Below are 17,481 nucleotides of genomic sequence, written 5' to 3'. Positions count from 1 at the left end.
TTTCTTGTTCCCAACCAAACTTTTCCCTCAATTTGCGAATCCTGATCCTGAGCATGCGTTCTAAAAGTCGCCTTATAGAGTCTCTCTCCCTTTTTACCCTATAGTTCTGAATCCAAACCTTCAAAAAAGGGCAAATCGCAGATTTCGGAAAGCCAATGAGGGACCTTTATCCTTGTGTCAAAAACCGAGGATAATAATAGAAAAAACCGAGGATTTAATAGGATATCTAAGAAAATATCTTCTTGTTTTTCAGCTTGACACATGGATCAGTACCAGATTTTGATGAAATGTTTGGCCATTTACCGGATAAGAGTGACAATAGTGACTCAGACTTTGAATTGAATGTGAGTCAACAAATGCTTATTTTTCTTTCTTTTAAACAAGAAATAAAAAAAATAACTAGTCTTGATTAACCTTTTAAGCCCCAATAGTGACCAGTATCTAATTTCTCCTAAAAATATCACTGCCTGATCAAAAATACAGGTCATGAGAATGATTGAAATGATCGCCAAAGATGGGATGTCTTGACGTTTGAACAAATTCTCCCAAGCACTACCATAAGAGATATGAGAGGACAGTGAGGAGAATACGCATGTTGATATTGGGGCTTAAAGGGTTAAGACTTTCGAGAAACATGTCTCTGTCATTTTTGTTCTTCCTCTGGCAGAGTCGTAGACATGTATCGTTTGACAAAGGGGATTGTTTCCAGTTTTACAAACACAAACACTGGATGTTCATTCGTATAATGTATGTTGCTAAATCTACAGTTTCTGGCTTAAACATTGCATTGCTTATATCACATGAAGAGCCTTTTCGATACTATCTATTATCTTGAGCAGATTTGTCCCTTTATTTGAAGAAGGGGCTTTTCTGTAAGTACCTGGTCTCTGGTGGTGGGAAGTGGGTTACCAAATTGATTAAATATGGCTTAAAATAAGTCATGACCCCCATCACCAGCAAAAATGAATTTTAACCTTGCCGCCCCACCTATTGTCAATGTTTTTGTCAGCCACCCCTCCTCATGCTTAAGCCTAATACCACAGGTACCCCAAGCTCACTATGAGAGCCCTTAACATTATCCTACTTAGCTAATTAATTATTCATATGACAACGGTTAAAAGACGTTGTATGAGAATTATCCTATTTCTCCATAATTGAGGAAAACGTACATTAAATTTTTCCTTTTAGTATTTTCTTATGTTTATTTGTGTGTTGACTGTGTTTATGGCCTCTTAGGATGCCAGCAACCCAAAAACAACACTATTCATACCTTATTAATATTCATTAGACTTCGTGCATACTATATAAGCATGTGTTGATTATTCATAGTTGTCAGTTTGTCTAACTATGGTTGGATTCGCACCGACTATGACCAGTACGCGTCCGTCCCAACCGAACGCTGTGGCTTAAGTGCAGGAAGTGTTGCGGCCACTGGAAACTTATTCTCGTCAGGAAACGCCGCCGTCAACGACACCTGTATTGCCAGCAGAGACAGAAGCATCCGAGAGTGGTTCAACTTCGCAGGATATCAGTAATGCCGCGACCTCGGAGGAACAGCAGTTGTCGGAGAACCTTGAAGTAGTGTTTTCAGTTTCCGTATAATTCCGCTTTCCTGTAGGTTTCTAGTTGTCGTTCGTTTCGAATGGCGCGTTTTTTGGTCTCTTCTTTTTTTGTGTTTTTTCCCAATTGTTGGTTTTCATCGAATTTTCTAAGCGGTCTGGCTTTCCGTTATTTGAAAACACGTGTTTGGTAATTTATTCGTCTGACACCTTAGTGCCAGTCAAAGGATTAATTATGTTATTTATTTAATGCACCGTCGTAGTTGTCATCTTTGTCATTTAAATCTACGTGAGGTTGTTTTCTCCGTGCACCGAAGGACCGGTCGAAGTAGATTCTAGTTAAGCAATGATTAGGAAAGTGTAAGTCGTGGACTCCTCTTATGCCACGGGGTGGCATCGGAATAGAGGAACGCGTTCGAGGACCGTGGTGCGGAAAAATGAAAAAGGAAAAGGAACAATGTAGGAGAAAGGAAGTCGCGGACTTCGTTATGCCTCGGGATGGCATGAGAATAGAGGAACCCGGTCGAGGACCGTGGTGCGAAAGAATTCAAAAAAAAAGAAAAAAAATAGGAAAGGAAAAGAACAATGGAGAAGAAAGGAAGTCGCGGACTCCTGTTATGCCTCGGGAGGGCATGAGAATAGAGGAACCCGGTCGAGGACCGTGGTGCGAAAATGAAAAAAAAAAAAAGGACGAATGGAGGAGAAAGGAAGTCCCGGACTTCTGTTATGCCACGCGGTGGCACGAGGTACGTGGCACCTGGTCGTGGACCGTGGAGCTAAAAAAAAAAAAAAAAAAAAAAGAAAGAAAAAGGGCAAATGAAGGGAGTGTGAGTCGCGGACTCCTGTTACTCTTTTATCCTGTTAAATAGACAGAGGGAGAGGTATAAAGAGACAAGGAAAGCGGGTCGTGGATTTATGTCATGCCATAGGGCCGTGGTGTGTTCCCGGTCGAGGACCGTGGGAGGAGCGTGTCGCGAACTCTTGCGCGTTTGGCCTCGCGGGTTACTTAAGTAACGAGAAAGGAAGCCCTTGCGAGGACACTGAAGTAGCGTGGTGCCTCGTGGTGGCGCTTGGCCGCTTGTAGGGGTTCCCATGTGGTGGGGACGGGTTCGATCGGGGAATAGTTTCTAATTAGCGTCCATTTTTGTTGTATGTAGGAATCGGCTACAACAGTTGGGACATTGAAGAAGGAGTTGGATGAGTGGAAAAGAAAGGTTGATTCTTCAGTGGTGGACGTGGCTTTGTCTTCGCTACACTACTGACCTCTAGATCGCGTTTTCATCGTGTTTTCATCGTAATTAACTTGTAGATGATCGTATTAAAATCGTATTTCGAAGTACGATCTGATTACCGTTAAATAACGACGCACGACTTTGCGTAAAAGAAACGTAAAGTGCTCTTTTTTTATTTACGATTTACATTCGAGGATTAATAGTATCGTATTATCGTCGTAAACAGAATGCGATCTAATTGCCGTCACATTGCGACCAGCGTCCTTGCCTAAAAGAATCGTAATTTTCTCTTGTTTAGTATACGATTTAAATTCGAGAATGAATAGTATCGTAATATTGTCGTGAACAGAATGCGATTAAAGTGCCGTTGGATTACGACAAAGGGTTCGTGCGTAAATAAATCGCAATTTTCTTTTGTTCGATATACGATTTAAAAATTCATGGTTAAATATTACCTGGATATCGTAATATTGTCGCAAACAGAATGCGATTATAACCGCACGGCAAGCGAACTACGATGATTCTCCTACCGTCAAAGACAAGCTCATTTAGATCGCGCTTTTCTGTTTTCAAATGATGAGACATAAATTTTGAGTAAAGTTTGCTCTGTTCTATTTTACATGTACGAGTTTGCTTGCTGCATTTTGAGCTGGTTTAGAGTTAAATTGATCGCTTACATATACAAACTTTAGCTTATTTTAAGATGTGTATAGTTTTCTTGAGGTTTTCAACACCGGTGAACACGACACAGTTAATTCAGTAAGCTTAAATGTGAGAAGAAAATTACAGAAATGATAAATTGACGGACCCAAAAATTGCCCTTACCCCAACGCAGCTCAAGGATGCATAATGCAGCATGGAAATGAATGTGCACGAGTTTCCAAACAGAACCTCATCTAAGACGAATTTTTCATTTGTATGTCCTCCATGCGCTGATCCAGACGAGGGAACGGGGGAGACTAAGTTCGATAGTATTTGAGATGCTCTCATTGGTTGTCGAAGTTTGTTTATGTTGCTCTTGTGCTGCATAACAAAATATAACAACAGAAAAACAACAATGTCTATGTCAGTCAACGGCTAAAAAGGAATCAGACTTAACAAAGGTATTCCAAGGTGTTCTTATTCCTTTCCTACGCAGTAGTCTGAGTCAGTATCCGTAATCCATATAATTCACTGAATTCACTACATGCATATAATCCTGAAATGAAAAATTTGCTAGTGTGTTCTTCTGTGTGATCCAGAATTATTTACATACAGTTCACAAAAAAACAAACAAGAGACAGACAAGATTGAGTACAAGAGTTTACTGCAAGTGTAAAATAAACATGGAGAACTCACACTCACATGGAACTTCATGGGGGGCGGGGCGGGGGTTGGCAACCACCATGTACGCCCGACCCCCCCCCCCCCCCCCCCCCGTGTTAGTACAAGGGTAAAATTATATCGCGAGTTTAACCTGATTTCTAATGCGTGGTTAAATCCAAGATGGAGACCATTGTTTGCGACGTCACAGTCCTCCAGCAGCAACACCACCCATAAAATATACCTCAAAACGTCCTTGGCGGCGAGGAGCAAAGAGGAAAGGCTGTACTACTGTCATGATTAGCGGGCTAGGAGATGAACGGGAGCTGGCTATGTTGATCCATCTCAGGTATTCAGAGAAAGGTTCCAGATGATGTTGAGATAAGGATTGGACATTACACTGGCGAGAGAATCCATATGCTGTTCCCATCCTTGGCTACAATCACTTGAGACTCAATGTCTTTGACAAATACGTATGGCAGCCAGTTGTAAAAGCCTAGAGAGGTGTCAATTCTCCACATGTTTACGTCTTCCTCGAAGAATGGTGGCTTAAACCAATTCACGTACGCTAGCTCGCGTGTCTCACCAGCGAATTCTTGGACGAAGAAGTGCTCTATCCTGCCAAAGTATATGAACTTTTCTTCACCATCAGGAGTCTCACCAATGTAATGTCGCTCTGTTGTCGGCTCTGTCTCCACAAAACTCCGCCTTGATGAAGCTTGACCGGGTGCGCCGTCTAAAATAGATGTCCTCTTCATCTGAACATCTAAGATGGATCAACATTCCTCTTTCTTTGTCCACGAGAGTGGCTTTGGTTCTTTTTTCTCCAAGCGTTGAGGGTCCTGCCAGCAGGTCGGATATTACATCTTCTCCATACGTGGCCGTTAGGGCTGTAGGTGGTACCCAGTTGGCCATTGAAGACGGGATTCTGCCTCACCGCCTCTCGGATTCCTGGTAATTTTTGTACAGCTTCAGCAGCTCATCGTATTCCGGAATGGATTGCTGGTAACGTGCGATGAGCTGCTGATAGCGTCTTCGATTAAGATTCACCTTTGTTTTTCCAGCAAATGTGCACGCGACGTCACTTCTGGTTGTTACATATTTGGCAAAACTTCGCATGCTCGCGATAGAAGAAGAATCCTCCTGAAAAATCTCGCGGAACTCTTCATGTACGTTTTCACCATTCAAGACCGTTTCAGTGGCTTCCAAAAGCAGTGTGAACAAAAAGAAGTATCTCTTGCATTGTAATGACGTTGGTCTAAAGCATCTAATACACACTAACAGGTTAATGCCCTCATTAACACAATTCATTCAGATGTATAATTGCCGCATAACTTTACGCATTTTTCGAATAAAACGATTCAGTTGTTATCTTTCTCGTTTTGTTCTCATAAAGTATGTTGGTACCTGATTTTTTTTTACGAACCTGTTTCGGGGAATCGATTGTGTAAGCAGCTGAGCCTGTTTGTTTTGTCTTGTTCTCCTCGCTGATTCAAGGCAAAATTAAATCGTGTGGTTGGGCAATGATCCACGGAGAAAAGCGAGGATCGGGAACATATAGCGAGGACAAAGAAACGACGTTGATAACTAAGATGCCATACATCTTATATTTCTAGGCATTATGCCCGCATGTGGGAAAGAACACAACAAAGAATTTAGTGCGCACCAGTAAAATACCACCTGCTCGCTTAAACAATCGAGCGCGTACTAACTCAGTAAAAATGAGAGGGAAAAAACACTCTTTTACTAAGACTGACTTGTGTTCGGTTAGCCTAACGAAATTCCCCATTTTCCACTGCTAAAAACGCACCTTGTATGTTTGCATTACACAGGCTTCTGGGTAACTTTTGTTCTTAACTCTCGACACCAAAAAGTGCTGATATCGTTCGCTGGGAAACATGGAGATGGAGTGCACGTCTCCAAACCGCTCAATGAATGTCGGCAAAGGTTGAAATAAATGCAGGATGATAACTTGAATTGAAACTGGGAATGCCATTTCCATCCGGCTCAGTGCCTCTTGCATATTTTCAACAACATTCTTTCTGCATGCTGCCGGTGCTGGTCTTTGCAGGCTCGATACAACATCTATAAAGGCAAAGAGAGCGTGGCGCTGGACATCCCCTAACATCCCTCTCAAACAGTATTTAAGGATACCACTGCTGAAGGCCTAAGTTTAGGGGGGAAATGACAATAAAGAAAAGAAGGGAATAATTAGCATAAGGGCACATTGCCGCACTGATGTGCAGATTATTACCCTTAGAGAATATTCTTAATAGAAAAAAGTTCTTAATAAAAAAAAAGTTTAAATGTGTTGTGATCGGATCAACTATGAAATAAAACCTTGTTTTAGCTTCAATCATTGCACTATTCTTTGTATTATCTCCTGGAATTACTAAAAATACGCGGAAAATTTTCGTTTTCACAATTGCAGCTATATTGCCAGGAGTTTACCACTGTGGGTGTCATTTCGATTATTAATTTGGACACTGTTGTCTCAATTTCCAATTAGTTCCTCGTGTTTTCTTTTTTACTTTCTTCTTATCGGTTCGATCGTTCGGTCATGTTGTTTCTAAATGATTCTTGCATTATTTACTCTGGCTTGCAAGAATAGATTTCCGTTAGTGGCAAGTGTCCTTTGAAATGTTGTATAAGTTTTGTATTTATCATTTCATTTCACAACATGTTATGCATTCAGTTACATGGTTACTGCTGTAAATAATGAGCATATTTTCGTTTGGCAATTATTAGCCTCCCACATGGCTTTTTTACGGGAGCTTGTCTTTCATCCCTCCGCACAAACGGCGGTGGTGAGGAAGGGCGAAATACGAGCTCTTCTAAAAACGTCTGCGTGGGAGGCATGGCAAGTATTTACCTGGAACCAATCATGGGAGATCAAGTTGGTCTGTGAAGTGAACATTTTCACGTTTCGAAACCAGATACCCACAGGTGCCAGTACTTAACCCCTCCTTGTATCGGCAGTACAAGCATCTTCTTTGCTGAGCGACCAAGGCGCTTCAGGTAAACTGTTGTTGTCGTCTTCAGGCAACTGGTACGCCTCTCCGAACCGACCGAACTCCTCTTCTTGGACTCGAACCTTCCAACTATCCATGGGGGCGACACCCGTCAACAGCTTCACTAAAAGGAGCCCTATCCGTGCAATCATGTGCATCGGCTCTGTCACTACATCGGTGATTGCGTCGAAGTATGGTAGCCTGCCAAAGGCCGGCAAACCTTTCACACCAGTCGATTTCGCCATGGCTCGTAACGCGGTGTTGCTGGCGCCATTCTCCTTTGCTCTTTCATAAGCAACACCATAGTGGTGCTGGCACTGCCGTCTTCCTTCTGGTGGCGGACGGGTTTCCTCCCCTACTTGGGGAAAAATGGGCCCACTCTCCGAGCGTAGGGGGTGATTGATGACTAGAAATCTCCTGGAATCTGTGTAGACCATTTTTTCTAAAATGGGGAGGTATGTTCCGGGTTGTCGGCACTTGTTACACCCTTGGAATGCATTTTGACCAAGGGTGTTCAGGAACATCTGTTGTCCTTCGTAGTCCAGAATGTCCAACACGCACCTCGCTTTCAGCTTAAAATGATCCCTGGTGTCAGAATCGTAACATTCCACGCCCTCTTCCAACTGCAGGAGTTCATCTACCAGTGGACCAAGGTACGTTGAGAGAGATTTTGGTTTTTTCGGCCCAGGGAGTACGGACCACAACAGCATTCTGTCATCGGCACTTCTTAAGGGCTTAGGAAAATTCAGTATTTGCAAACTGATGGGGAACATACTGTATTCGGAATTGGTGGTTTTAAACGGATGGACCGGATCTGCGGTGAAAGAGAGAAGAAGATTGCGCGGGTCCCCGTCTAGCGGTCCATTCTCAGAATACATACGCCTCCAAAATTGCGTATCCTGCACGTCGAATACTAAATCGTCCACCTCTCTCTCTTGTTGCCTCACCGCATGGTACTTTAAAAGCCTTGCTTAGATTTGGTGACTGGAACACTTTTTTCAACCTAGGAGTCAGAAAGATAACATTAGTTTACTTGGCCTTTAGAGATCAAGCATTTTTTCTAAACAGTAAAAATAACTGAATCATCATCATCATTCACTTCGTTGACCAAAGAGCGGCCGACTGAAGACCTGCTGCGGTTATGAGTGCGACCGGACACGAAAATAGTCGTCTGCCACCGAAATATCAAGAACCGTCCAAAACGAAGCGGACTGCGCTTAGCCTGACATTAACCCCATCTCCAGATTTTAGAAAAAGAAAAGAGAACTCTTTCCTGAGTTCCTCCAACCGTGTCTCAGTGTTCGGCTGCAGCACTTGCTCCCCGGTGAGGGGTGGCAATATACGTGTTCCTTTATGTTCCAGTTGGGCTGGAATATTTACCCGTTTCCTTTTCCATACACCGCCCAAGAGAAACCAAAACAATAAAAGAAAGACGTATCGGGAAATATACGGTGCGAAGGGTGTGAATAAAGTGTTATTATTACAGTGCTATTGCTAACCTGGGTATTAGAGGAATAACGGAGAACGTCCGCGCGGGAGAGTCCCCAGCGTATCTTTCTTCCCCGCATGTTGGGCATTCTGTGGCGTCGTTGTTTTCACCCGCATACAGGATGCATTCATTGTTACAAATTTGATACTGTTTAGTTTCGGTAATGTAATTATTCAGCAAGGCACGAGCTTTCTTGAAAGTATTAGGAAATTTTATTCTTTTTCCAACTGCTAAGGACATCAGGCTTTGTAGCAAAGACAATAAATCGCCCACAGCTGCTTTAGATACTCCAGGATATTTGGAGAACCATCGTAAAAGTGCAACGGCCACATCCATTTGGGTGACTGGTGAGTTTTCACATATTGGTTCACTTGTTTGATAAGTTTCAGTGTCACTTTCGCTTTCTTCTTCGTGTTCCGAACTTTCGTCATTACTTTCCACTTCATCGCATGCAAGTGAACCCTCGTTTGCATTACTTCAAACATCCCAATCCTGAAAGATCGTAATCATTATGAACCTTCCCTTCATCACTTCCGTTTTTGGAATTTTAGAAAAAAGGGGTCATATGATACCTGACTACCCCGGGGGGGGGGGGGGGGGGCACTTGGGTATTTTTTGCGTGGGTATGTGCCGCCCGGGACTCCAAATTGGCACCCCGTTCTAAAAAAAAATTCCCCTAAAATTGATACCCCGTTCTAGAATTCGCCCTATAACTGAAACCCCGTTCTAGAAATGGGCAAATTTTTTATACTCCTTTCTAGAAAGTTTGTAAATTGAAATAGTCCTGTTTTTTTTTTCAAAGATATTTCTTTATTTGTTTGACTTATACATCAAATAAATGCTTCTTCATAATCGGCAACAATTTTAAGCAGAAGATAAAGCCGTGATCCACATTTTTTTATACCCCGTTCTAGAAAACGCCTCTGAAATGGATACCCCGTTCTAAATCAGGAGCGTCAAAATCACGACCCCGTTGGGCGGCACATACCCATATAGGTAATGTATGGGAGTAACCCCTCCCCCCCCCGCCACCCGGGGTCTGACTACCTAACACCACCTCAAACTCTTGCAAAATGGGAAATAAAACTAATTCTGACCCTAAGCAGAGGCATATGCTTCTGCCCTAAGTAACTGTTTTCCTTGTTTTCTTTTCTTATTATTAAGAAATCTGTTAAGGCTTGGTTGTTCACTGAGGTGGCTAGAGCGCAATCAACTGAATGCAATAGTGCGGGTTTAATGTATGGTTTTTTTGGTTATTGTTTGAAATAATTAGTGAAAAACTCACAGAGAAGAGAGGTGTAGACAAAAGCAAATGCACCATAAAAGGCCAAAAATTCTAAAGGCGCTCACCATAGATTCACTGTCCGACGTGTCGGGTTGTTTTCCATCAGAAGCCGGACTTCTAGTGTCGTGGTATTTACCGTGTCGTTGGCGAGTCCTGTGTGATACGATCACGTCTCCTTTACATACCAAGCAATCGTAGACCTCACCTTCTTCCTCTTGCTACAAGACAGAAATTTGTTCATGTTAGTTCATGATTTCGACCGGCCAAGAAGAAACGAACAGCTAACCGAGCTTCGTGTCAGGAAAAGCTCTCCGGTATATGAACACCTTATCTATCCAAATCGGGCCGAAATCACCGTTCATGTGTGAGCAGAAGCTCTATCCGACATGGTTTTGTGCCGGCGCTAATGTAATCCGGTGTAGCCTTTAGTAGTACTGCACAGTGGAACCTCGATATCACGAAAGGCCAAGGGGCAGGAAGAATTTGTTCACTACAACGAGAGTTTTCGTTATATCGTAATTGTATTCCATATATTCTACTACTAGTGATAACTATCGCTAAGTGCTAACGAGCAACGATTTTACCTATACGCGGGCACTGTTCCATCTGTTTAGAAATAACAGGAATCACCGTAATTTATAAAAATAGATGAAACTTAATTCGATTGCGTAAGCGAAAAATACCTTGAAAATAGTGAACTCAGAAGCTGTTCGACTGCATAAAGAATTTGAAATAGCGGTTTGACATAGCATTTTTCAGGGGCTCTTAACGACGGTTTCCTCCAAAATACCTTGAAAACACTTTTTAGGCTATCCAAAGTACTTTTGGATCTCTAGAAATGCATTCTAAGAGGCCCTACAAAATTTTAATCTGTCCGGTCGCCCTAAGGGGAACTGAAGTCTTTTCGAAATTACAAGGGCTTAAAGGAGCTGTGTCACAAAATTCAGCCAATTTAAGAAATTACAAAATGCCCGTCAAATTAAGAGAAACATATAAATGACCGCTTAAAACTTAAAGGAAGGTTAAAATAACATATCAGGAACAACAGATGTCACGGATGGGCAAAACTGAAGAAGACTGAAACGGATTGAAATTAGGATTTTTGAAAACTGTTCAGCCTAACAGTTTTTCAAAGTTGATCCCTGCTGTTTGCAACTTCAAAAATAATGCTCAGGAGGCATATTTGTTTGTCTCGGGTCTCTGATTTTGTCATTTACATGTAATTTCTTTGCTTACTTTAACTTGCATAGCGATTGAAGGGGATTAGTTGGCAAAATTAAACAAAATTTACTGGATTGCCGTGACACAGCCCCTTTAAGTATTACTTTCCCGAGAATATTAGGTGCAATTTAAGAATGAGAATGAGTGAGAATTGTTCTGACGCCTCTCTCCATCTCATTTTAGAATCCGAAAATTTGAGGTTGCCTTTTTCTAAGATAAAAAGTGTAATCTGGGTGGTAAAATTTGAAAAATTAAACTTCAGAAAAGTCAGAAAATGGTAGGGAATTTATTGGATAAGCTACGAAAATTGAACGTGAATGGAACTTTCATCTAGAAACTTTTAGCCCTCCTCAAGCAAAAGACAATTCTAGGCAATATTTGCTTCTCCGAACAGATATTTTACAGAAAACAGTCGTTGGGTGCATCTGATTCTTTCGAGATATTGAAGGTCGTGTTTCTGTCCGACGCTGCGCACAGCACGTCATTTTGCGCAAAATTTAGTGGTCTTAAAATCATAAGTCCTTGATTATTCAACGTACAGAGTTATATTTGGTCTCCTTTTCGAGCTAAAATAATTATGGTGCGCGGATGAAGCCTTCAAAATTAGTTTGATTTCAAGACGATAAATTTTGTGGCGTTATTATTTTTCTTAGCAGCAGGCAATACAAAATTCCAGCGGGCAAATGCGACAGCTATACGCGTATGTTGCAAATAATGCAAATGATCCACCCGAGGATTGTTTGAAGACGGGATGAGCAAGGGACTCACAAAGACGCATACGGCTCTTGGATTCTCTGTTCTGTATCATGTGTTCGCTTGAAAACAACTCATTCTTTGTTTTGCATTACGTTATAAAAGTTATCTTACATTACTATATGTTCCATCGATTACAGATTTTTTTCTGTCCTGGAGCTATCGCGCACGGCTCTATTAGGGTGCCGCTTGCTCTTTGGCAATTACTGGGGTGTAACTGGACAAGAAAATCGTTCGTTATTGGTGGGCTTCGTTAAATAGAAATGCCTCATATCTCGTGGTCTCAGTGGTCTGGTTGTTTTTATCAGGTATCCTTCTTTCACTTCGTCTGCCTACTTACTACTATTCCAGCGTGATTCTTTCATGAAATCAAAGCAATAAACCTCTTCAGCTTGTATATTTTGCTTTCCCAGTAGAGGTTCCAAGGGAACTTGACCATTGTCTTTTCATAAATTATGCGTAGATATGTACGTGAATAAGACGAAATTTGGAAGCAGTTTTGTTCTGTGTTTACTCGTTTAGTATATTTTATGTGGTAAACTAACATATTCCAGGGAACACAACCGACACTGAATCGCCTGATCCCAGGAGGGGGAGAAAGGGGGTGGGGGGGGGGGGGGTAGGTTCTCCGGATTTCAAGTGTCGGGGATGGTCGAAGGATTTTGGGGGGTTGAAAATGTTTGACTCCGGAATGTTTTGGGGTAAGAAAACTGGACCCATTTTTTTTTCGGCGGCTTGAGTTTACAAACAAGGCTCGTAAATTCGGAATGGGACTTGTGGAGTACCCTCTCCTCGGAACCTGAAATTTTATAAATTTATCTCCGACTCTGAAAAACTGGTCTGGCTATCCGTGCTTTCCTCCTTTAACGTACCATAGAGAGTTACATGGCGTTGACACGTTCGAATTGTCTGGAATCCCTCCCCTCTGCAGGTACTACAATGACAGGCTACCACCATCTCTTCCATCTGTTTAGTCTGTTTAATGATCAACAGAGCTGTTGTTAGCTTTAAGCATAACATTCATTCAACATTCACACAGATTCCCATTGATTTAAAAGACCTCTTGAGAGCAAAGGCTTGGGCTTTGAAATTTGATCCAAAGCGTAGTCATGAGCTATGGAAAGGAACTTGTTTCGACTGTGGGGGGGGGGGGGGGGGTGGGGGTAAAAAAAAAAGAGAGAAACTTTATAATGTTTGACTGCTAAAAAAGGGAAGACTGGTTTCGTTTCGAGGGTGCGAGAATGTATTTCATTGCAGTAGACGTCCAATTGACCTTTATTATTCAGGCGAATCTTATGAGGCCGCACAACAAGTAGTTATGTTTTGTCTTGTTCATAAGGTTTTATATGTAGGGCAGTTGTAAGTTTACAATCTTGCTTTGAAATATGTACTACTATGTTTTATTGATTTGTGGCAAGTGCCCTCTGCTCAGGATTTGCAAAAATAAAAACAAAGATAAAATCGCGAAATTTAGTAGCTTTTTTGGAAAATTGTTTTGCAATCTCGAAAATTAGATTCTCTGGAAAGAATAAGGTATTTATTTCCCATAGAAATCCTTATATTTTCGTTGTTGTAAGTTGTCATCACGATGCTTAGGGATTACGCTATATACAAAAAAAAAATAATAATCCGACGGCTCTGATACCTTGGGAGAAAACTTGCCTCTTCACACTTTTCACAAGGGTTGCAGTCGCTATTACACTTTAAAAAGTCCTCTTTTCCGGGAAAGCGTGCTTCCGAACTCCTTCTATTGTATTGCACTCCTTGCTGTTGTCAATCCTTCGTCACCCATCTGATTGTTATGTAAATAAAAACACAATTTCAACTGAGGAAATTGAAGATTCAGGATCTCTAACATTATTCCGAGTGCGCGTGGAAATTTCCGCTCTCGAGGAATTTACCGCGCGGGAGGTGGTTTTTGTGTGTGCTTGTCGATTTAGCTCTGACTCTGCAAAACACAGTCGAATCTCCAGCAATTGAATATAAAGTAGTATCATCCGAATTGAATTAAATATGTCCATGACATTTCTTGAGGGCTCAACAAGCGTGGCTCAGTGTCGAAAAATGATAGACGAGAAAGTTGTCTCAAACCCCGTTAAACCCCTTTGATGAACTATTAAAAGTTTTTTTTTTTTTTACAATTTTGATACTAGTTGAATAACATTGGGCCGTTTCTCCCCCTGAGAAAAACAGAATGGATAACATGTACAAAGCTTGTACAAGAAACGTGTTCAAGAAATGTATGTAAAACTCTATAACTAAAGGACATTTTCTTACAAATTGCCTCAATGAATTCTTTATATTTCCCCAAAAACACAAAGAAAAAAAAAGAGTTTGCAATATAGAAATAAGTACAAACGGTCCCTAGAAACAGTTTTTATGGCCCTTTTATCTTAAATGGACTTACCAAAATTATTCGTGATTGATTTGTCCTACTTTCCGTACATATGAAACCGAAGAAACACTAAAAAAACCCAGCTCGCATTACCACGCAAAGAGTTTGTTTTTAAAAAACTTTACATCTCCGTAAAAATGTTACATTTGTGATGGATGGACAGCTTGACAGACCAAAAACGAAAAGCCAATCATATGCCTTACGTTTCGTCACGTGATAGCTCTTGTAGCACTTACCACGAGATTTTCGCGCGCCGGTTTGAAACTTTCCAACACAGTTTGTCATGGCGGAGCTAAGGAAGTGTCGAGGAAAAAAGACCAAGGAACGGCTTATGTTTTTGGTAAGATATATAATCTCGATATTTCTTTTGTATAGCACATTAAGTAAGTTTACTCGTTTTACTGAAGGAATTAGGAGTGGCCTCATATTATTGTTTGTGTTGATGGGCCATAATAGGCGGGGATATTTATAAGAATTGAAACTGTCAGCATTTGCTACAAAAATGAGCTTCCTCATGCTTTTTAATTATGGTGTTTTTGTGACTTTAATTTGTTTTCTTTTTTTCAGCGAGAAGTGCGCGCCAGCCTGAAAATATATGGCGGAAAGAATGCTACCGACAACTCCTTTGTGAAGGCAGTGGATCGAGTAAGTTTTTTTGTTAATGTTTTTGTAACAACAAATGTGATTCAGGACATACTCGACACAGCTGTGGTTTTACAGTTTTGTTATAGCGACCTACTTACCTCAATGAAATTGCCTAACTTTTGTTAAATATAAGGCGTCGAAGAAGCAGTGAATATTGCACTTTTTTGCAACTACAACAACCATGATGTATTCGTTTACAGTGAATCTCTTTGTTAACAGTTTATACAGTAAAAAAAAACACGGCAAGCTACCATTTGCCAGTTAGGCCCGCTCTATACAATAATCTGTTTAGACCAAACTTTAAAATGATTCTTAACATTTTCCAAACTCTTTTAAAAAAATTCTGTGAACTTGGGCAGGTAAAGGTACGGTAAAGCGGGCAACAAAAAACGTGCAACTTTGTTTTGCAACATTGTTGCAAAACGAGTTGAACAGCAATGTTGCGCCTTTTACCACCCACGAAAAAAAGCTAATTTTGTTGCAAGACACGATAGAACGTAGGCGGTAAAACGTGCAAAATCGCTATTCCACTTGTTTTGCAGCAATGTTGTAAAACAAATTGTTCGTTTTTTATTGCCCGTTTTACTGTCGCTTAAGATATTAAAGTCAACATTCACGATCCCCTTTTTTGTAACAGGACACATAGCTGCGTTAGGACTTCAATTGCGATTGTAATGGTATACAGGTTTAACATTAGCCGAATAAGCTGGAAACCGACAGCATACTCCCCTGAAATGTTTATTTTCTTCAGGAAACGAGAACCATGATTTAAGAACCGGAATAGCCTTAACTACCAGTTATGTAAGAACCTGTTTACACCCAAGTTGTTTTTTAGTCGAGGGTTTTTACTATACGCTTAACCATGAATGATTACCGTATAAATAGGCAGCATTACGATCAGTAACGCGTAAAAATATTAGGACAATAATTGTTATCAACGAATTGTTTTTTCAAGGTGGACAGGACATTCAAGGAAAAAATTCCTTTGGCGGAAATAAGGAACACGATCCGTACCACATTGGCAAACGCCAAATACAACAAATTGTAAGTTCATATTATTTTCCTTCGTTACCAAAAACAGAATGAGAACAGCTTCTTCAGTCGATAAGAGAATAGTCCTATTTTTTATTTCTTGTCGTGAACAAGCGAACAAAGTGCTCGTCAACAACCCCCTCACGCACTGAAAATACAATGTGGCACAAAATTTTTGCGGTTTCTAATTTTCGCAATTTTTGCGATTTCTCTAGCGATCCGCAAAAATAAGTTCCCGCAAATAAAAATTATCGCAAACATTTTTCTCACAAAAATTTACTCCAGAGTAAATATTCTCTAAGTTAAATTCGCTACACAAATCCTTCAGGTTTTTGCTTTCTTGTGCAAATTAAAGCCTTTGTTATTTAGACCTCGCCGGGATTACCAAATTTAAAAGTGAAAGGAAAAACGAAAAGAATTCTGGTCGTAGTAGTAAAATCACGCCATCGTGCAAATGGCCTATTATTTTATCTCTTTCATTCAGAAACAAGATCGTATACAGCGAAATACTGGTTGATTGTTTGAAAATATGTATTTCTCTCGTATTTACTCAATAAAAACAAAAACATTATCAGTGCTGGGTTCTGGGTGATTTTTGAAAATCGCAAAAGTTAATTACCGGCAAGAACAACCAATCTCTCCTAATTGCAACAATTAGTTCCCGCCAAACACAAAAAATGGCCAATCCGCAAAAATAAAATCCGGCACAAATGTTGTGGCACACGGTATATGAAAACCAATGTCTATGTTTGGTCTTTGCGCCGATCAGTGATTACTTAAGTCAGCGAGATGCGCCGAGAATCTTCACTAGGCGCTACTGTTATAATATTTGGAGGGGGAGGATGCTCTACAAAGATTGCCCAGATTAATTTTCTCTTAACAATAATCAAAAGAATTTATCCAAAGCAACGATTTATGACAATAAGACAATGGTGAGGTTGCTAGAGGCCAAATGCTTTGATATTTTATCAAATTCTCTCAACTCACCCTTCAAGAAAATTAATGTTGAGAAGTTGTATGTGGATTTGGGGGCTTTTATAATTGACACTAAATCGCAAAGCTAGAAATTTAGCTTGACTCCTTCGCAGCAGTAGAATCCATTAAGCTATTTTTACAGGCCAAAATAAACGATTTACCTAACTTTTTAATCATAAAGACCTCAAATTGACCGATTAGCACAAGTCTCCCTGGAATATGAAAAGGGCTTAACTTGAAGTCTGTTATTTTCCTCAGTAAGCGACGAAAGCCAACAGAACGGACAAGGTTAGTTTAAGTTGTTACAGTTAAGGCCCCCTTTTATGTAGCGTCGTAAACTCCAGTTACCCAACGATATTACCCGCTCTAATACATGAGAGCTTTTACATTTTTGCAACCGCATTCATGAAAATTTCAGTGAATTAATGGGAAAAAATGACTGTCCTCGATGCTGATTGGGAGGGTTTTTCTTCCTAGTTCAGGATACAGTCACTTTTGTCACTGGCAAGCAAGTCGGTCTGGAGTTAAAAAGAAGTGTCTGAAGAGTGAGCAATCGGTCACTGTGTTTCACTAACATGTTTA

At 40.7% G+C, this 17,481-nt stretch overlaps 1 long non-coding RNA gene across 1 annotated transcript; it reads left to right on the top strand.

The window, feature by feature from the left end:
- The first annotated feature begins 14,812 nt into the window (after positions 1-14,812).
- Positions 14,813-17,226, top strand: LOC140927265 (uncharacterized). The gene is made up of 3 exons (XR_012164554.1): positions 14,813-14,892; positions 15,848-15,936; positions 17,158-17,226. It is a non-coding gene; the product is annotated as an uncharacterized lncRNA (long non-coding RNA).
- Positions 17,227-17,481: the final 255 nt, after the last annotated feature.

Source organism: Porites lutea, chromosome 2 (assembly GCF_958299795.1).
Source record: "Porites lutea chromosome 2, jaPorLute2.1, whole genome shotgun sequence".
Classification (NCBI taxonomy): Eukaryota; Metazoa; Cnidaria; class Anthozoa; order Scleractinia; family Poritidae; genus Porites; species Porites lutea.
Note: the sequence above shows the minus strand (reverse complement) of the source record. Positions and strands in the feature narration are given on the sequence as shown.